Raw genomic sequence first — 21135 nt, 5'->3', positions numbered from 1 at the left:
CAATTTGTCTAGTTATGGTGCTAGCCAGAAGAGGAACACGTGCCACGTTTTGAACTGCAGCCTCTCCTAAAAGTTCATGACAGATGTCCTTAGCAGCAGGCAGGCTCAACTCTTCACCAGTGGTAAAGGGCTTTTTCTTAAAGATTTATTTATTTAGTTTATTTTTGGCTGCGTCGGGTCTTAGTTGAGGCACGCAGGATCTTCATTGAGGTACGTGGGATCTTTCACTGCAGTGCGCAGGCTCTTCATTGCGATGCACGGGTTTCTCTCTAGTTGTGGCGGGCGGGTTTTCTATTCTCTAGTTGTGACGCGCAGGCTCCAGGGCGTGTGGGCTCTGTAGTTTGCGGCACGCAGGCTCTCTAGTTGAGGCGCACAAGCTCAGTAGTTGCGGTGTGCGGGCTTAGTTGCCCTGCAGCATATGGGATCTCAGTTCCCTGACCAGGGATCGAACCCGTATCCCCTGCATTGTAAGGCGGATTCTTTACCACTGGACCGCCAGGGAAGCCCAGTAAAGGGCTTCTTAACTTTAGCAATGTGGTTAGGCACTAAGAATGATGCTCTCAGTGCAGACACATTTGATGAAGTGGTGGCCTTCAGTAATTGCTTCTTCTATTCTTCGTGTTCACGTTTTTTTCTTTTGAAAAACTCCAGAGGCTTGTCTTTTAATGCAGGGTGCTTGGTCTCCATGTGGCGAAACAGTTTTGAAGGTTTCATGGCTTCCTCGGATAGCTAGTTGCCACATATTATACAGAGCGGGCATGGAGAATGTGAATCACCTGCAGCAACGAAACCCGTAATTTAAGTAGGACTCTTGGTATTTTCTTTTAAATGCAGCATTTGTTTTGTTGGCAGTCTTAGAGTCTTCTGCTGTCTCATCATTGGGTCTTTCCCCCCTTTCAAAAAAAGCTCTCCAGCGACGTTTGTTTTTTACTCATTTTGGCTAGGGTTAGCTTGTGGGCTTACCAAAACTGTGACTGAGACAAGTGCGCAGTGCAGGAAAGAGGTGTGGACAGAAGTGGTAAATAAAATAATGGGCAGGCCACGCGCAGACTGAAATAAGTGTCAGTTTCTGACTTAAAGCCTGCCACCACATGCAGTTGTACAATCGAAGTACATCAACTCACTTGTCACTGTAAAGCCTGCCACCAGATGCAGCTTAATTGTCACTTTCCACTCACTGATAGAGTTTTGATATGAGTCTGCAAGCAGTTGATTTATTACGGTCTCTGTGTAGTCAAAACTCTCTGTTAATGATAATCTGTATTTGCAGCCACTCCCCAGAGCTAGCATCACTGCCTCAGCTCCACCTCAGATCATCAGGCATTAGATTCTCATAAGGAGCGAGCAACCTAGATCCCTCACATGCGCAGTTCACAGCAGGGTTTGTGCTCCTATGAGAATCTAATGCTGCCACTGATCTGACACGAGGCGGAGCTCAGGCAGCAATGCGAGTGATGGGGAGCGGCTGTAAATACAGATGAAGCTTTGCTCTCTCACCCGCCGCTCACCTCCTGCTGTGTGGCCTGGTTCCTAACAGGTCTGTGGCCCGGGGACTGGGGGCCCCAGCTATAATAGATGTTTTAGTATTTTAATCTTTGCTATTTCTGGGTCAGTTTTTGTCAATTGACCTTTCTTCTTGTTACGGGTTTTATTTTTATGCTTCTTTTCATGCTTGGTAATTTTTGATTTTATATAGTAAAGGTGTGTTTTGTGTTCAGGGGTCTGGATTTTTAAAAATTTCCTTGAAATGGTGTTGGACTTTATTCTTGTTCACAGTTAAGTTACTTGAAATTAGTCTGATCTTTTTGAGGATTGGTTTTAAATATTTATTTATTTATTTATTTATTTATTTATTTATTTAGCTGCATTGGGTCTTAGTTGCGGCTTGCAGGATCTTTGCGGCACGTGGGATCTTTGCTGCAGCATGAGGGGCCTTTTGTGGTGTGTGGGCTTCTCTGTAGTTGTGGTGCATGGGCTCAGTAGTTGCGGCACGCGGGCTCTCTAGTTGTGGCGCACGGGCTTAGTTGCCGCACGGCATGTGGGGTCTTAGTTTCCTGACCAGGGATCAAACTCACGTCCCCTGCATTGGAAGGAGGATTCTTAACCACTGGACCACCAGGGAAGTCCCCAAGGATTGGTTTTTTTTTTTTTTAATTTTTATTTATTTATTTATTTATTTATGGCTGTGTTGGGTCTTAGTTTCTGTGCGAGGGCTTTCTCTAGTTGTAGCAAGTGGGGGCCACTCTTCATCGCGGTGCGCGGGCCTCTCACTATCGCGGCCTCTCTTGTTGCGGAGCACAGTCTCCAGACGTGCAGGCTCAGTAACTGTGGCTCACGGGCCTAGCTGCTCCGCGGCATGTGGGATCTTCCCAGACCAGGGCTTGAACCCGTGTCCCCTGCATTGGCAGGCAGATTCTCAACCACTGTGCCACCAGGGAAGCCCCCAAGGATTGGTTTTAAATCTTTGTTAGTGCAGGTTCAGAGCATCCTTTAGCCTAGGGATAGTTTAGCTGTGTTTACTACTAGGTCCTTCCACTGTGAGCTCTGTGCATTGTTTCAGTGTTTCTTTCCTTGTGTTTCCTCTTACACATGCACAAACTGGCACTTAGCCAGAGACTTGAGGCCATGTTTCTGCCCATCTCCCCAGCCTCTCCTTCCTGGCCAGTTCTCTGCCCATAAACTCTAGCTCCTTTCGGCTTTCCTGAAATCTGCTCTGTTTCCGCACTTCAGAGAGACTGTCATGTTCTGTTTGCCTTCGCTCTGCTTCAGCTAGAAAATTGTCTCCCGGCAGTAAATTGGGATAGTTGTTAAGCTCATTTTCTTTATTTTCTTTTTCCTGTGCTATTTTTCAGTATCTGTTGTCTGAAAATTTTATTTCATGTATTTTGTTCAGTTTTCTAGTTGTTTAAGATGGGAGGGTAAATTCTGCCCTATTATTTCATCATTGTTAGAAGTAGAAATTGCCTTCATTAAAAAAAATTGAATTATAAGTCACATACTATAAGATTCACCACTTTAAAGTACACGTTTAAGTGTTAACTGAGTGATTTTTACTATATTCACAGGGTTGTGCAATCATCACCGCTGTCTAATGCCAAAACATTTTCATTACTCCAGAAAGAAACCTTACGCTCAGTAGTAATCATTCCTCCTACCCCCTTCCCCCTCCCCCCTCCCCAGCTTTCTAATCTGCTGTCTGTCTATGGATTTGCCTCTGCTGGATATTTCATATAAATGCATCATACATTGTGTGGCATTTTTTTGTCTGGCTTCTTTCACTTAGCATAATGTTTTCAAGGTTTATCCATGTTGTAGCATGTATCAGTACTTCATTCCTTTTTATGACCAAATAATATTCCATTGTACGGATATACCACATTTTTGTTTATCCATTTATTTTGCTTGCCTATCAGTTGATAGATAGTTGTGTCCACTTATTGGCTATTATGAATAAAAACTGTTAACGAACATTTGTGTACAAGTTTTTGTGTGATGTGTTTTTTTCGGTTATCTTGGGTATATACCTGAGAATATATATGCTAGGTCATATGCTAACTCTGTGTTTAACATTTTGACATATCAAATCAATATATGAACACCTTAAACTTAAACAATGTTGTATGTCAATTATATTTCAACAAAGCTGGAAAAAACTTTTTGAGGAGTGCCAAACTGTTTTCCAAAGCAGCTGTACCATTTTATATTCCTGTCAGCTATATATGAGGATTTCAATTTCTTTCTCACCAAGACTTCTTTTCTTTTTAATATAGCCATCCTATTGGTTATGAAGTACTATCTCGTTGTTTTGATATGAATTTCCCCAATGACTAATGATACTGAGCATCTTTTATTGTGCCTATCGGCCATTTGTATATATTCTCTGGAGAAATGTCTATTCATATCTTTTGCTCATTTTTAAAATGAGTTATTTGTCTATTCCCTCTTTCCCTCCCTCCCTCCCTTCCTTTCTATACTTGGCATATTGTGTTCTGGCTTCCAATTTAGTTGTTGAGAAGCTGTCATTCTGACCTGGTCTTTTGAAGGTAATCTGCAGGTTTCCTCTGGTTTCTTTTTTTTAAATTATTTATTTATTTATTTATTTTAACATCTTTATTGGAGTATAATTGCTTTACATTGTTATGTTAGTTGCTGCTATATAACAAAGTGTATCAGCTATACCTATACATATATCCCCATATCCCCTCCCTCTTGCATCTCCCTCCCACCCTCCCTATCCCACCCCTCTAGGTGGTCACAAAGCACCAAGCTGATCTCCCTGTGCTATGCGGCTGCTTCCCACTAGCTATCCATTTTACATTTGGTAGTGTATATATGTCAATGCCACTCTCTTACTTCGTCTCAGCTTACCCTTCCCCCTCACTGTGTCCTCAAGTCCATTCTCTATGTCTGCATCTTTATTCCTGTACTGCCCCTAGGTTCTTCAGAACCATTTTTTTCTTTTTTTTAGATTCCATATATATGTGTTAGCATACGATATTTGTTTTTCTCTTTGATTTCCTTCAGTTTCAGAATGGTTTCTTTTTATTCATTTCATGTGCAATTTGTTTTTCTTCTTCCATCTGTAAGTTTATCTCTTTCATCATTTCTAAGCTGTGCTTTCTTCAAGTATGTATCATTCTCTCCTTTGTCTTCAATTCTGGTTAAATGTACACTCAGCTTTCTCTCTTTATCATCTAAGTCACTTACCCTCTTTTCCTTACTTTACATTTTTTTCCTTTCCTTGCTGTTCTCTGGAGTTTTTTCTGATTGGTTATCTACTTCATTAATTTATTCCTAACCACTTCCTGTGGTTAAAATAGTCTGTTATTATTTTGCTAAGTTTTGGTTATTGTATGTTTTATTTTTAGAAGTTCTATGTTTCTTTTCCTAAAGTGCTATATGACCTATTTCTTGTTCCCTGACTTTGATTTCTTTGAATATATTCTGCTGAAGTATTCTATTGCCTGACTCTGGTAGGTATAGTATTTGTAGTCTTTGTGGGTATGTTTATCTTGGTGGTGCTTGCTGGTTCTATCTAATGGAGTCCAGTTTTCCTGGGTGCCTCGTTATTTTTTGCTGCGTGTTGGACATTTTATTTGAAAAGTTATTTTTTAGAATATTTGAGTCCTTCAGACAGAATTTGTTTTGTTTTTCTATGGCAGCAGAAATCACTACCAGTCCAAGAACAACATTAAATTAAGTTTAATCAGTTTTAACTCTCCTCCTCCACTTTGTCTCAGAGGCTATCAAAATGTAGGATCTAGTTTTCCAGGACTAGCAAGTGATCTCAGATTACAAGTGGATTTGCTTCTTTTCTCTTTGGGTTCACTCTGCTTTACTTTTGGCTTGGTGTTTGTATCCATACTATCATTTCTTTGATGCTTTTGAGACATTTTTACATTTTATACAACAGTTTTAGTTCTTAATGGTAAGCTAAAAACGTAGTCTGCCATTTTTTTTTATTATTAATTAATTTATTTTTTGGCTGCGTTGGGTCTTTGTTGCTGCGCGTGGGCTTTCTCTAGTTGTGGCGAGCGGGGGCTACTCTTCATTGCGGTGTGCGCACATCTCATTGCAGTGGCTTCTCGTTGTGGAGCACGGGCTCCAGGCACGCGGGCCTCAGTAGCTGTGGCACGCAGGTTCAGTAGTTGTGGCTCGCGGGCTCTAGAGCACAGGCTCAGTAGTTGTGGCGCACGGGCCCAGTTGCTCCGTGACATGTGGGATCCTCCCGGACCAGGGCTCAAACCCATGTCACCTGCATTGGCAGGCGGATTCTTAACCACTGCACCACCAGGGAAGTCCTAGTCTGCCATTATTGAAAATAAGAAACTTACGTGTCTTCTCTTTTTTTATAAAATAAACATCAGATTATTTTTTTCCCCTGATAAAATTATTCAGTACTTCCTTAACACAAAAGAGAATGATGTCTTAAGTCCTAAATGTGGCATGTAAGTCCCTTCATGTTATTGCCTCTACTTGCTTTTTATCATTTTGTCATTCTAAAATAATTTATTCTGGATACTAATCACACTGAACTACTTTCTGTTCCTAAGTGTGCTGGAGATTCTCACATTCATTCCTTTGCACATTTTTTTCCCTAACTCAGAATGTTCTCGTCCCTCAGCAGATTCTAGTCAACTCTTCTGTGAAGTCCTCTCCTGCCCTTCTGACGGAGCAGAATATTTACTTATTTTATTTATTTATTTTTGGCCGCACTGTGCAGCACGTGGGATCTTAGTTCCCCGACCATGGGTCAAACGCACGCCCCCTGTATGGGAAGCGTGGAGTTTTAACCACTGGACCGCCTGGGAAGTCCCAGAATGTTTATTTTTTAAATTTTTTTCATTTCTTTAATATCCTGTAGATGTTTCCATTATAATACTTTCTACATAGTTTTTGCCTTCCTCATACTCTCCTATAAGACTAAGCTCCTTGAAGGCTATGATAATATTTTAATATTTGAATGTCTAGCCTTAGCGTAGTGTTATGTACCATATTAAATGCTTAAGAAATGAGTTAAATAATTTGTTCCTTGGTCTGTGCCTTAGTTGTAATGTTTTTAAAAAATATGTAGCATATGTGACTCAACATATATAATACTAAAAATTTTTTTAATGGACTTATAAATGTCTCCTATAACAATCTGAGAAATATAGCATGTGAGAAGAGTTTGAATGTCAGTCTTTTTCAGAAGGATGAGAGATACAGGTTATTTCAGAGATAACCACTTAAGGGTATGTGGGGCAGTGAGGATACATAGAAACCTGTCTTAACAGTCAAAGAGGTATCGTGGGACAGTGGAATATGGCTCGGCCTACAATAATATCCTAACAATCACCCTTTCCTATAACTCAGGTCCTGTATCTCTGTCCGCTACTTTTTCTTACTGCCACTTTGGATTAACCCTCATTCTCCTTTTCACTTGCTCCTTGTTTCACTCTTGCTTTTTTTGTCTCAAGGCTTCTGCTCTATCCTGTACACCCACTTTCCTAAAGAGAACAGTGTCTGTTTGTAACAGTTTTGGGCAGTTCTTGTGCGAGACAGTGTCATAGGTCACTGGTGATAGACTTTGTGGCATAGCATTGAGCTGGCATTGTTTCCCTGATCGAGTCAGCTGTGGCTAAGGTCACAAGGTCATATGACCTGAAATACCATGAACCACATATAAGGAGCTGCCCAAGCTACTTTCCTGAAGAAAGGGTGTGGGCACTGCAAGTGCTGCTTAGATCGTTGGAGCTAATGTTTTACTTTTATGCTAAAATATACATTAAAACATTACTTCCATAGTTAAGTTGGGATTTAAATATTGCTTTTGAGAATAACTTTTTCATTTTGTACTAAAAATCATGGCCTTAAGTTAACTGGAATTCTTTTTCTTATGAAAGAATAGACTAATATATAAGGATGGTATTAACTAAGAAAAGTGATTTTGCTGCTTGTATCTTCTTTACAGACTTCTCTCTAATAAAATGAAATTTTATAAAACATTTTGGTCTTTTGGACAGATGGAAATTAACTTTTTGTTTAGTAAACTTTAAAATATTTTTGTATATGAAGACATAGGAGTGTTTTTATTAGCAGAACTGTTCAGGAGTATTAGTCTTCATGTGCTTCACACGATGTTTTGATTATAGATTATTGCTTAATTTTAAGCAATAAATTAAAATTTAATTTGTTAAATTAAACATTTAATTTAAGTTCACTTCTTTGCGTTCAACTCCAGATCTTAAACATGTCAGAATCATGCACTTCTTTTTTTTGCCTTTGTTTACTACAGTCTTTTGACAGTAAGTTTTAAGAATCTTATTTATTTTTACCACCTAGCTAGGTATGTATTCATGATAAAAAATTTTTTTTCATGTGTATGTGGGACTTTAAAATGTATGAAAAATTTTAAGTATTCTAATTCAATAATTATGTTTAGAAGTTACATATCTCATCAGTTATGGGTGAGTAAACTGAGGTTCTACGAGTTACTTGCTGAAGTTCATATAGCCATTATGCAGCAGTGTTAAGATAAAACAGAATTTCTTTCTCTAAATTTAGTATTCTGTGCTTTTGATTCATAAAAAAGTAGAAAATACAGTTCCTGTTTTTCAGAAACTTGCTTGTAGGTAGAAAAATTAAAATCAAATCTAGGTTGATGAAGCACAGATGAAAGCACTGGACTAGGAGTTAAGAGACCTGACTTCACTCTTCATCCTTCTAGCTGCATGGTCATGAACAAACTTTAGTTATCTTTTTTTCCGGCTTTGAGATACAATTGACATATAACGTGTACATTTAAGATGCATATTGTGATAATTTGGTACATGTATATACTGTGAAATGCTTACCAGAGTGAAGTTAGTAACACGTATTTCACTTTACATGATTACCATTTTTGTTGTTGCGGTCATGGTGGTTTAGTATCTTTTTACAGTGAAAGTTTGGACTGGATCTGTGAATTCTCTTCCAGCTCTAAAATGCTGCATTTCTATGAAGCTGTGATAGTTTCTTTTTTGAAGGCTTTTATTTTTTATGGTTATGTAAGCGTGAGAGGTCAGGATTGTTTGTGTTTAAGATAAACACTTTTTATATTTATTATTGTTGTTAAATATTATTAATTTTAGCCCTAATATTAGCCCTAATTTTCTATACTCTTATTGTAAAAAATATTGCACTACTGTATAGGGGCAACTAAGTTGAATAACTTTGGTCAAATTATTATAAAGGAGGGGAGGGAAAAGAAAAAGAAAAATGTCTAGGTACATTTTGATATCTTTATTTCCAGTATTTAATTTTTCCTGAATTGACTCATATGCAGTCTTACCTTTAGGAAGGAAGTTCATCTTAGAAATTTGTTGCCATTCAAACTGCTTTGAAGTCTAAGGGCTCTTTGGAAGTTTATTTATGTTTTAACCATTTTTATTCTGTTCACTTTGACTAGACATTTCCATTTTGAACTTTGGGGAAACTTTAATGTTTCTGTTTAATCTTTTTATTCTTTGAGATCTTAATTCATTTAAATGCGTGTGGTATAAGAAAGCAAGAAAGAAATAGCTATGAAGTTGTTTTTGCCTTGAACGTAAGATCCCTATGATTGTACCCTCAATTAGAAGAAAGTACTTCTACATTTAATTTCTTTTGCTTTTTATCCCCATTTCACTCTCTTTGCAGAAAGCCTTTTCTTTCTTTGAGCAGAAGCTTCTGACTTCATCTATATACATGAATACAGGAGTTGAATTTAATTATCACCCCAAGAATCATCTCTATCTTAGCTCTTTATAGTAACATTGTTTGCTTATGAACTGCCTCAGAGTTTTTCAGAAAGAAATTTTTAAGAGCTTATTATCCCTTACATAGAATATTTAAATTTTTTAAACTTCAACATTATGTAAGAAAATGAGTTTTTAAACTTTCAAATCTTATAAGTTTTTAACACTTTTAATCATACGTTTTCAAAAATATAACAGCTTTATTGAGGTATAATTCACATACCTACATATAAGTTTTTTTATCTTTTTAATATTTTTCACTTTTTATCATTTCACTTTTTAATTTTTTAAGTCACGCACATATTAACTTTTCAATTTGAAGTGGTTTTTTCAATTTTATTTTATTTATTTTTTGTACAGCAGCAGGTTCTTATTAGTCATCCATTTTATACACATCAGTGTATACATGTCAATCCCAATCGCCCAATTCAGCACACCACCACCCCACCCCCCGCCACTTTCCCCCACTGGTGTCCATACGTTTGTTCTCTACATCTGTGCCTCAATTTCTGCCCTGCAGACCGGTTCATCTGTACCATTTTTCTAGGTTCCACATATATGCGTTAATATACGATATTTGATTTTTGCTTTCTGACTTACTTCACGCTGTATGACAGTCTCTAGAGCCATCCATGTCTCTACAAATGACCCAATTTCGTTCCTTTTTATGGCTGAGTAATATTCCATTGTATATATGTACCACATCTTCTTTATCCATTCGTCTGTCAGTGGGCATGTAGGTTGCTTCCATGACCTGGCTCTTGTAAATAGTGCTGCAGTGAACATTGGGGTGCGTGTGTCTTTTTGAATTATGGTTTTCTCTGGGTATATGCCCAGTAGTGGGATTGCTGGGTCGTATGGTAGTTCTATTTTTAGTTTTTTAAGAAACCTCCATACTGTTCTCCATAGTGGCTGTGTCAATTTACATTCCCACTAACAGTGTAAGAGGGTTCCCTTTTCTCCACACCCTCTCCAGCATTTGTTGTTTGTAGATTTTCTGATGATGCCCATTCTAACTGGTGTGAGGTGATACCTCATTATAGTTTTGATTTGCATTTCTCTAATAATTAGTGATATTGAGCAGCTTTTCATGTGCTTCTTGGCCATCTGTATATCTTCTTTGGAGAGATGTCTATTTAAGTCTTCTGCCCATTTTTGGATTGGGTTGTTTGTTTTTTTAATATTGAGCTGCATGAGCTGTTTATATATTTTTGAGATTAATCCTTTGTTGATTCGTTAGCAAATATTTTCTCCCATTCTGAGGGTTGTCTTTTCATCTTGTTTATGGTTCCCTTTGCTGTGCAAAAGCTTTGGAGTTTCATTAGGTCCCATTTGTTTATTTTTGTTTTTATTTCCATTACTCTAGGAGGTGGATCAAAAAAGATCTTGCTGTGATTTATGTCAAAGAGTGTTCTTGCTATGTTTTCCTCTAAGAGTTTTATAGTGTCCAGTCTTACATTTAGGTTTCTAATCCGTTTTGAGTTTATTTTTGTGTATGGTGTTAGGGAGTGTTCTAATTCCATTCTTTTACATGTAGCTGTCCAGTTTTTCCAGCACCACTTATTGAAGAGACTGTCTTTTCTCCATTGTATATCCTTGCCTCCTTGTCATAGACTAGTTGACCATAGGTGCGTGGGTTTATTTCTGGGCTTTCTATCCTGTTTCATTGATCTATATTTCTGTTTTTGTGCCAGTACCATATTGTCTTGATTATTGTAGCTTTGTAGTATAGTCTGAAGTCAGGGAGTCTGATTCCTCCAGCTCTGCTTTTTTCCCTCAAGACTGCTTTGGCTATTTGGGGTCTTTTGTGTCTCCATACAAATTTTAAGATTTTTTGTTCTAGTTCTGTAAAAAATGCCATTGGTAATTTGATAGGGATTGCATTGAATCTGTAGATTGCTTTGGATAGTATAGTCATTTTCACAATATTGATTCTTCCAATCCAAGACCATGGTATATATCTCCATCTGTAGGTATCATCTTTAACTTCTTTCATCAGTGTCTTTTAGTTCTCTGCATACAGTTCTTTTGTCTCCCTCTGTAGGTTTATTCCTAGGTATTTTATTCTTTTTGTTACAATGGTAAATGGGAATGTTTCCTTAATTTCTCTTTCAGACTTTTCGTCATTAGTGTATAGGAATGCAAGAGATTTCTGTGCATTAATTTTGTATCCTGCAACTTTACCAAATTCATTGAGTAGCTCTAGTAGTTTTCTGGTGGCATCTTTAGGGTTCTCCATGTATAGTATCATGTCATCTGCAAATAGTGACAGTTTTACTTCTTCTTTTCCAATTTGTATTCCTTTTATTTCTTTTTCTTCTCTGATTGCTGTGGCTAGGACTTCCAAAACTATGTTGAATACTAGTGGTGAGAGTGGACATCCTTGTCTTGTTCCTGATCTTAGAGGAAACGCTTTCAGTTTTTCACCATTGAGAATGATGTTTGCTGTGGGTATGTCGTATATGGCCTTTATTATGTTGAGGTAGGTTCCCTCTCTGCCCACTTTCTGGAGAGTTTTTATCATAAATGGGTGTTGAATTTTGTCAAAAGCTTTTTCTGCATCTGTTGAGATGATCATATGGTTTTTCTTCTTCAGTTTGTTAATATGGTGTATCACATTGATTGATTTGCGTATATTGAAGAATCCTTGCATCCCTGGGATAAATGCCACTTGATCATGTTGTATGATCCTTTTAATGTGTTGTTGGATTCTCTTTGCTAGTATTTTGTTGAGGATTTTTGCATCTATATTCATCAGTGATATTGGTCTGTAATTTTCTTTTTTTGTAGTGTCTTTGTCTGGTTTTGGTATCAGGGTGATGGTGGCCTCATAGAATGAGTTTGGGAGTGTTCCTTCCTCTGCAAGAAGGATGGGTGTTAGCTCTTCTCTAAATGTTTGATAGAATTCACCTGTGAAGCCATCTGGTCCTGGACTTTGGTTTGTTGGAAGATTTTTAATCACAGTTTCATTTTCATTACTTGTGATTGGTCTGTTCATATTTTCTATTTCTTTGTGGTTCAGTCTTGGAAGGTGATACATTTCTAAGAATTTGTCCATTTCTTCCAGGTTGTCCATTTTATTGGCATAGAGTTGCTTGTAGTAGTCTCTTAGGATGCTTTGTATTTCTGCGGTGTCTGTTGTAACTTCTCCTTTTTCATTTCTAATTTTATTCATTTGAGTCCTCTCCCTCTTTTTCTTGATGAGTCTGGCTAATGGTTTATCAATTTTGTTTATATTCTCAAAGAACCAGCTTTTAGTTTTATTGATCTTTGCTGTTGTTTTCTTTGTTTCTATTTCGTTTATTTCTGCTCTGATCTTTATGATTTCTTTCCTTATGCTAACTTTGGGTTTTGTTTGTTCTTCTTTCTCTAGTTCCTTTAGGTGTAAGGTTAGATGGTTTATTTGAGATTTTTCTTGTTTCTTGAGGTAGGCTTGTATAGCTATAAACTTCCCTCTTAGAACTGCTTTTACTGCATCCCATAGGTTTTGGATCCTCGTGTTTTCATTCTCATTTATCTCTAGGTATTTTTTTATTTCCTCTTTGATTTCTTCAGTGATCTCTTGGTTATTTAGTAACGTATTGTTTAGCCTCCATGTGTTTGTGTTTTTTACGTTTTTTTCCCTGTAATTGATTTCTAATCTCGTAGCGTTGTGGTTAGAAAAGATGCTTGATATAATTTCAATTTTCTTAAATTTACTGAGGCTTGATTTGTGACCCATGATGTGATCTATCCTGGAGAATGTTCCGTGCACACTTGAGTAGAACGTGTAATCTGCTGTTTTTGGATGGGATGTCCTATATATATCAATTAAATCTATCTGGTCTATTGTGTCATTTAAAGCTTGTGTTTCCTTATTAATTTTCATTTTGGATGATCTGTCCATTGATGTAAGTGAGGTGTTAAAGTCCCCCACTATGATTGTGTTACTGTCGATTTCCTCTTTTATACCTGTTAGCAGTTGCCTTATGTATTGAGGTACTCCTATGTTGGGTGCATATATATTTATAATTGTTATATCTTCTTCTTGGATTGATCCCTTGATCATTATGTAGTGTCCTTCCTTGTCTCTTGTAACATTCTTTATTTTAAAGTCTATTTTATCTGATATGAGTATAGCTACTCCAGCTTTCTTTTGATTTCCATTTGCATGGAATATCTTTTTCCATCCCCTCACTTTCAGTCTGTATGTGTCCCTAGGTCTAAAGTGGGTCTCTTGTAGACAGCATATATATGGGTCTTGTTTTTGTATCCATTCAACAAGCCTGTGTCTTTTGGTTGGAGCATTTAATCCATTCACGTTTAAGGTAATTATCGATATGTATGTTCCTATGACCATTTTCTTAATTGTTTTGGGTTTGTTTTTGTAGGTCCTTTTCTTGTCTTGTGTTTCCCACTTAGAGAAGTTCCTTTAGCATTTGTTGTAGAGCTGGTTTGGTGGTGCTGAATTCTCTTAGCTTTTGCTTGTCTGTAAAGCTTTTGATTTCTCTGTCGAATCTGAATGAGATCCTTGCTGGGTAGAGTAATCTTGGCTATGGGTTCTTCCCTTTCATCACTTTAAGTATATCATGCCACTCCTTTCTGGCTTGTAGAGTTTCTGCTGAGAAATCAGCTGTTAACCTTATGGGAGTTCCCTTGTATGTTATTTGTCGTTTTTCCTTGCTGCTTTCAATAATTTTTCTTTGTCTTTAATTTTTGCCAATTTGGTTTACATGTGTCTCGGCATGTTTCTCCTTGGGTTTATCCTGTATGGGACTCGCTGTGCTTCCTGAACTTGGGTGACTATTTCCTTTCCCATGTTAGGGAAGTTTTCGACTATAATCTCGTCAAATATTTTCTTGGGTCCTTTCTCTCTCTCTTCTCCTCCTGGGTCCCCTATAATGTGAATGTTGTTGCGTTTAATGTTGTCCCAGAGGTCTCTTAGGCTGTCTTCATTTCCTTTCATTCTTTTTTCTTTATTCTGTTCCACAGCAGTGAATTCCAACATTTTGTCTTTCAGGTCACTTATCCGTTTTTCTGCCTCAATTATTCTGCTATTGATTCCTTCTAGTGTAGTTTTCATTTCAGTTTTTGTATTGTTCATCTCTGTTTGTTTGTACTTTAATTCTTCTAGGTCTTTGTTAAACATTTCTTGCATCTTCTCGATCTTTGCCTCCATTGTTTTTCCGAGGTCCTGGATCATCTTCACTATCGTTATTCTGAATTCTTTTTCTGGAAGGTTGCCTATCTCCACTTCATTTAGTTGTTTTTCTGGGGTTTTATCTTGTTCCTTCATCTGGTACATAGCCCTCTGCCTTTTCATCTTGTCTATCTTTCTGTGAATATGGTTTTTGTTCCACAGGCTGCAGGATTGTAGTTCTTCTTGCTTCTGCTGTCTGCCCTCTTCAGTTTGAAGTTTTTAATTTAGTTTTTTAACTGAAACTGTATAAGTAAGAAAGTTTGAGAAAATGTTGGAAAGAGGAAGGAAGAAATGGTTCATAAAACCTTTTCTCTTTTTTTATGTTCATGTTTTACATGTACGTGGTTTTCATCATATACTTTTGTAGGGTCCTTTTTAGTTTTCAGTTGATACGATATCAAATAATTTTATCTACATTGTTCTATGGGATGATGACTTAGTTTACTGGCTTTATAATTATCCACCAAACAAATTAATATATTAGGAAGGAAGGAGGAAGAAAGATAACAACACCAGCATAAGTTGCCAGTGTTCCTAAACACTGCGAGAACATATAGAGCAACTACGATAGCAAAACCAGAGAACCCCTGCTGGTGGAAGTGATGCTGGGCTAGCTTGGGAGCTAGCATTCAGGGGGCATAGCAGCTTTTTTTTTTTAAATTAATTAATTAATTAATTAATTAATTTATGGCTGTGTTGGGTCTTTGTTTCTGTGTGAGGGCTTTTCTCTAGCTGTGGCAAGTGAGGGCCACTCTTCATTGCGGTGTGCGGCCCTCTCATTATTGCAGCCTCTCTTGTTGCGGAGCACAGGCTCCAGACATGCTGGCCCAGTAATTGTGGCTCACGGGCCTAGCTGCTCCGCGGCATGTGGGATCTTCCCAGACCAGGGCTCGAACCCGCATCCCCTGCGTTGGCAGGCAGATTCTCAACCACTGCGCCACCAGGGAAGCCCCATAGCAGCTTTTGTTTCTGCTCTGGGAAAGGCACTGTCCATGTAAGAAGTCCAGCCATTGTGAGACTGTCATGCTATGGAGAAGCCCATGCTGGCCGTGGGTAGATGATAGGTAGTGAAGCACTGAGGCAACCAGAAATGGGAGTGAAGCCTGGTGTTAGCTGAGTGCAGCAGAGTGAGTAATCCCAGGGATACCACACGGAGCACTTGAACCCTGCCCAAATTCCTGACTCACAGAATTGTGTGGAAGAACAAATCATTTAAAATCACTACGTTTTGGGCTGGTTTCTTATGCAGCAAAAGATAATTGATACAGCAGCCAAACTGATTTTGACGTAGAGACAGCCATCCTCATAGAATCCAGGGACTATTGCTCCTATGACCCTTTCTTTAGGAATCTGATAGACAGTGTACTTGAGACAATCAAAATGAGTAGAGAAACAGCAAAGTAAAAAGTAGTGATGAGCATTAGAACTAGGATTAAATGAGGGAGATAAAGTAGTGTGGAATGGCTGTATGTTTTGACAAAGAAATAAAATTCAACTGTAAAACATTGTGGGCAGAGTATGTGCAGAACAGTTTTTTTAAACTGTCTTCAGCAGTCATATTTGTGTTTGTAGTATTGGTTTTTTTTTTTTCTTTTTGGCTGCGTGTTTGGTTTTTGTTGCTGCGCGTGGGCTTTCTCCAGTTATGGCAAGCGGGGGCTACTTGTCGTTGCGGTGCATGAGCTTCTCATTGTGGTGACCTCTCGTTGTGGAGCATGGGCTCTAGGCGCTCGGGCTTCAGTAGTTGTGGCATGCAGGTTCAGTAGTTGTGGCTTGCTGCCTTTAGAGTGCAGGCTCAGTAGTTGTGGCGCACGGGCTTAGCTGTTCTGTGGCGTGTGGGATCTTCCCAGACCAGGGCTCGAACCCATGTCCCCTGCATTGGTAGGCGGGTTCTTAACCCTCTGCCACCCGGGAAGCCCTGTAGTGTTGGTTTTGAATTCAGGTAATGTTTTGTTTGTATTGTGTAGCAAAGCAAATGAATAATTTTAAATACTCTAATTCTGTTATCTCTTATGTCTCTGGAGCCAGGAGTCTCTTTGTGGAAGAAATAATTTATAGATGTAAGTTAGAAGATTAGGTAAACACCCTGTGCTCCTGATTTTTAAGTGCAATTATCAGTATGAACTCATGAGATATTTTAATTTTATCTTAAAATGGTATATACATTATATGTATATATTTTTATACATATGTATATGTATAATGTTAATCTGAGGCTGTTTTATGTGTATTGTGGAATCAAGCAAATGAATATTTATGTGATATTTTAATTTTGACATTTCCTAACTATGTCTACCAAAAAGTCTCAGAAATGAGCAAACCTAGTTCCCAGAATGTGGTCTTCAAATGCTGCTGAATTCTAAAAGAAATCAGGGATTCTTTGATAAATCTTTGATCCCAGATATGGGGCATGAAATATGCAAAATGATCCTGGAATATTTTTATACCATATACCAAAGCAAGTATCAATAACTATTAACTAGAGTCATGATAAAAGGCTTCAGGAGCCAACCTGGAGAGGCCCTAGGGTAACCAACTATGTCACTTTTAGTACTGCAAGTCCGATGTCCCAGGAAACCTCTCAGTCTCAGGCAAATCAGTACAGGTGATCACCCTCAGAGGTTCCTACTGGCCAAAAATGGTACAATGTGAGCATCTATAAGGATAAGAGCTACAGTGGATTGGTATCTTATATTATGTTTAAATCTATGAGTTCATAATGATATCCAAAACAGTGAACTAATTGTTCATCTTTGGTGGCTATTAGGAAAGCAGTCCTCAATTTTGAAAACTGATAAACCAATGGAAAGAATCTGGTGTTTATTCTTACTATTCTGTGTGAACAGTACCACTGGGTAAACTAATATAGATGAGGTAAAGTTTGTTCTCATAGAGATGTTTTATAAGCTAGCAAATAAAGGCAAAATGACATAACTGGAGTATCACCATTTTGTATTCATTATGTTTTAATAGATTTTGCCATTGAGTATCATGGCTGCTAACTACACAGAGAATCATACATATGTTACAAATACACTACTACCTAATGAATAAATTTGCCCAGAATATTAAACCTGTATCTGATGAAGCTGCCTACATCCATCTACTAAGGTATAAGGAATATAGAAGACAGAGGGGCTTGTTAAACTAGGGGAAGGCAATCAACTAAAACCAGTCTGTGGGAAACTGTATAGGACAGATGATCCCATATATTCAACAGATTGCAAAGGACAAAAAAGAGATGCTAAAGGAACCCATTTAGATTTTAAAAGGGCAAAATTAGGACTTCCCTGGTGGTGCAGTGGTTAAGAATCTGCCTGCCAATGCAGGGGACACAGGTTCAATCCCTGGTCTGGGAAGATTCCACATGCCACGGAGCAACTAAGCCTGTGTGCCACAACTACTGAGCTTGCGCTCTGGAGCCCACGAGCCACAACTACTGAGCCCACATGCTGCCACTACTGAAGCCCATGTGCTGAAACTACTGAAGCCTGCGTGCCTAGAGCCCATGCTCTGCAGCAAGAGAAGCCACCACAATGAGAAGCCTGCGCACTGCAACGAAGAGTAACCCCTGCTCGCCACAGCTAGAGAAAGCCTGCACGCAGCAACGAAGACCCAAGGCAGGCAAAAAATAAAGTTAAAAAAAATAAAAAGGGCAAAATTAAACTACAGCATTTAGGTATATATGCTTAAGTGATAAAGCCATAAATGAAAGTAAGGAAGTGATTACCACAAAAGCCAGAATGGTGTCTCTCTTGGTTAGGCTGGGGGAGTAGGGAGGTTGGCTGGAGGGTGTCGTGATTGGTAGTGGGTATATGGAGGGCTTCTGTAGTGGCAGACATGGTTTTGTTTCCTGATCTGCATGGTAGTTCCAAGTTCATTTAGCTATAATTTCTTTTTTTTTTTTAAATAAATTTACTTATTTATTTTTGACTGCGTTGCATTTTCGTTGCTGCATGTGGGCTTTCTCTAGTTGCGGTGAGCAGGGGCTGCTCTTCATTGTGGTGCGTGGGCTTCTCATTGCGGTGGCTTCTCTTGTGGAGCATGGGCTCTAGAGTGCAGGCTCAGTAGTTGTGGCGCACGGGCTTAGTTGCTCCGAGGCATGTGGGATCTTCCCGGACCAGGGCTCGAACCCGTGTCCTTTGCATTGGCAGGCGGATTCTTAACCACTGCGCCGCCAGGGAAGCCCTAGCTATAATTTCTGTATGTAGTTTTCTGTATTTGTAATATCTAAATCTATATTTTTAAAGACTTAATTTTTTAGAGCAGTTTAGATTCACTGCAAAATTGAGATGAAGATATAGATTTCCCATATATTCCTTGCCCCACACATGCATAGCCTCCCCCTTAATCAACATCTGCCACCAGAGTGGCACTTTTGTTACAATGGATGAACTTACATTGACACATCATTATCAAAGTCCGTAGTTCACTCTTGGTGTACATTCTGTGGGTTTTGAAAAATGCATAATTATATATATCCATCATTATAGTATCATATGGAGTATTTTCAGTGCCCTAAAAATCCTCTGTACTCTGACTCTTCATCCCCCCAACTCCTGGCAACCGCTGATCTGTTTACTGTCTCCATAGTTGTGTCTTTTCCAGAATGTCATATAGTTGGAATCATATAGTATGTAGCCTTTTCAGATTGCCTCTTTCCCTTAGTAAAATGCATTTAAGATTCCTCTGTGTCTTTTCATGGCTTGATAGATCATTTCTTTTTAGTGCTGAATAATATATTTGATAATAAAAGTCTGAAATGAAAAATAAGGAGGAAAAGGAAATTGATTGGAATGGAAGCAACTATATTAGGAAATGGTGAGAGTTGCTGCCTTACAGATTATCTAAGACGTGTTGACTGAGGATTTTTTTTTTTTATATATAAATTTATTTATTTAGCTTTGGCTGCGTTGGGTCTTAGTTGTGGCAAGTGGGGGCTTCTCATCATTGCAGTGCGTGGGCTCTAAGCACGCGAGCTTCAGTAGTTATGGCACGCAGGCTCAATAGTTGTGGCGCATGGGCCACAACTATTAGTTGCTCCACAGCATGTGGGATCTTCCCGGACCAGGGATTGAACCTGTGTCTCCTGCATTGGCAGGCAGATTCTTATCCACTGCGCCACCAGGGAAGCCCGACTGAGCATTTTATTAAATGCTATTCTAAGATGATGTAACATGATCTGTTAGTAGAGAGCCACTGAGGTTTATTAAAAAGGGGGCTGGAGTGCTGAAAACTGTTTCTAAGAAGGTAAATCTGGCAAGATGGATTTCAGTAAGAGACTGGAAAGCTAACCAAGAGACAACAGTGTTAAGGTGAAGGTGATAAAGATTTGAATTAGGGTGATGCTTGTAGGAATAGAGGTAAAATAGCCATTGTGTTATGCAACAGAAGAATAATCAGTAAGACTTGGTGACAGATTAAGTATGGTTAAACAGAAAAGCATTAGAAATAAACTCAAAGCTTTCATGTTTGAGGGCATATCCTTTATTGGGTAGGTACTGGGAATTCTGGAAGGACAGTTCTTGGTGATTAGATCTGTTATTTCTCCTCATGATGTATTTAGAATCCAAGAGGAATGATTGCTTGGGATTCTACATTCCAAATGGTACATCTAAAAATATAATTCTGACAAGCAAGAAACTGATAACAGTGGTTGTTTTTGGTGAGTGCACAGTTGAGACATAAAAATATGAGGATGACTTTTTATCTTCTAATCTTTTGAATTTTGAATCATATGCTTCTATTACCTATTCAGAAAATAAATAAAATTTAATTAAAGATTAAGATGTGTAAATCTTCCAGTTTACAGGGAGAAATTCTTATTTGACATTTTTATTATTTTAAGTACTTCAGACTACAGTTACTCAGAAAAGCAGTCAGTAAAAAGTAAACATGTTTAATACTTGGCTTCCTTTGATATACATATGTTTGTAAGTGTGTATTTGATTGTATGTTTGTGTATGTTGTGTGTGCATGAGTGTGGCTGTGTGTGGCTCTGAGGTGTATGTGTACTTCATTCAGAAAAAATGTTTATATTTGAAGCCTCAGGGACCCTGTCTTCGTAGGGCTTTTAATTCTTATTGCTACCAGTTAGGATTTTCCTCCTTACATGGGAGATGTTCTTGCTTCTCAACCAGCTTCAGGGCCATTCAGAGATGGTGGTGATGCAGCAGCACAGACTGTCTCTCTTTTCTTTATTATCACCACTGAAACTGAAGGTCACTATATATGTGTTACTCCATCAGTCTCCCTCTTCATTCTCCCCAGGCAATTGCCCTGGATTGCCTCTGTAATAAAGTATCTTGAAATATACAAGTCTGTATTTCATGTCTTAGTCTTTTGGATAGGTGAAGACCCACTATTGGATCTGGTAACAAAAAAGGGAATAGAGGTGACATATAAATGATAGGGTTTTTTTGGTTTGTTTTAATAACTTTATCTTTTACAATTTGTTATTAATGATAAAAAAATTAGGAAATATCAGTAAGGGCATGCTTATTCTTTAAGATCTAGTGAAATTGGGCATTTTAAGTCTGTTCCCCTAGGGACTTAGGAAAGAGAAACTAGGACTGGAAACAGTAGGAAACAGTAGTAGGAAGCTAAGCAGCCCTCGCACAGTGGTTGTCAACCTTGGCTACACACAGGGACTGCATGAGGATATTAACAGAAATACTGATTCTGCTTTAATTGGTCAGGGCT

The 21135-nt window shown here is 38.3% G+C and overlaps 1 protein-coding gene across 1 annotated transcript in view; it reads left to right on the top strand.

Annotated features, from left to right (window-relative positions):
* The window catches only part of COG5 (component of oligomeric golgi complex 5), a 286429-nt gene that overhangs the window by 15362 nt on the left and 249932 nt on the right, over nucleotides 1–21135 (top strand). The gene's annotated exons all lie outside the window — the stretch shown is intronic.

This window comes from Balaenoptera ricei, chromosome 9 (assembly GCF_028023285.1).
Source record: "Balaenoptera ricei isolate mBalRic1 chromosome 9, mBalRic1.hap2, whole genome shotgun sequence".
NCBI classification, from domain to species: domain Eukaryota; kingdom Metazoa; phylum Chordata; class Mammalia; order Artiodactyla; family Balaenopteridae; genus Balaenoptera; species Balaenoptera ricei.
Note: the sequence above shows the minus strand (reverse complement) of the source record. Positions and strands in the feature narration are given on the sequence as shown.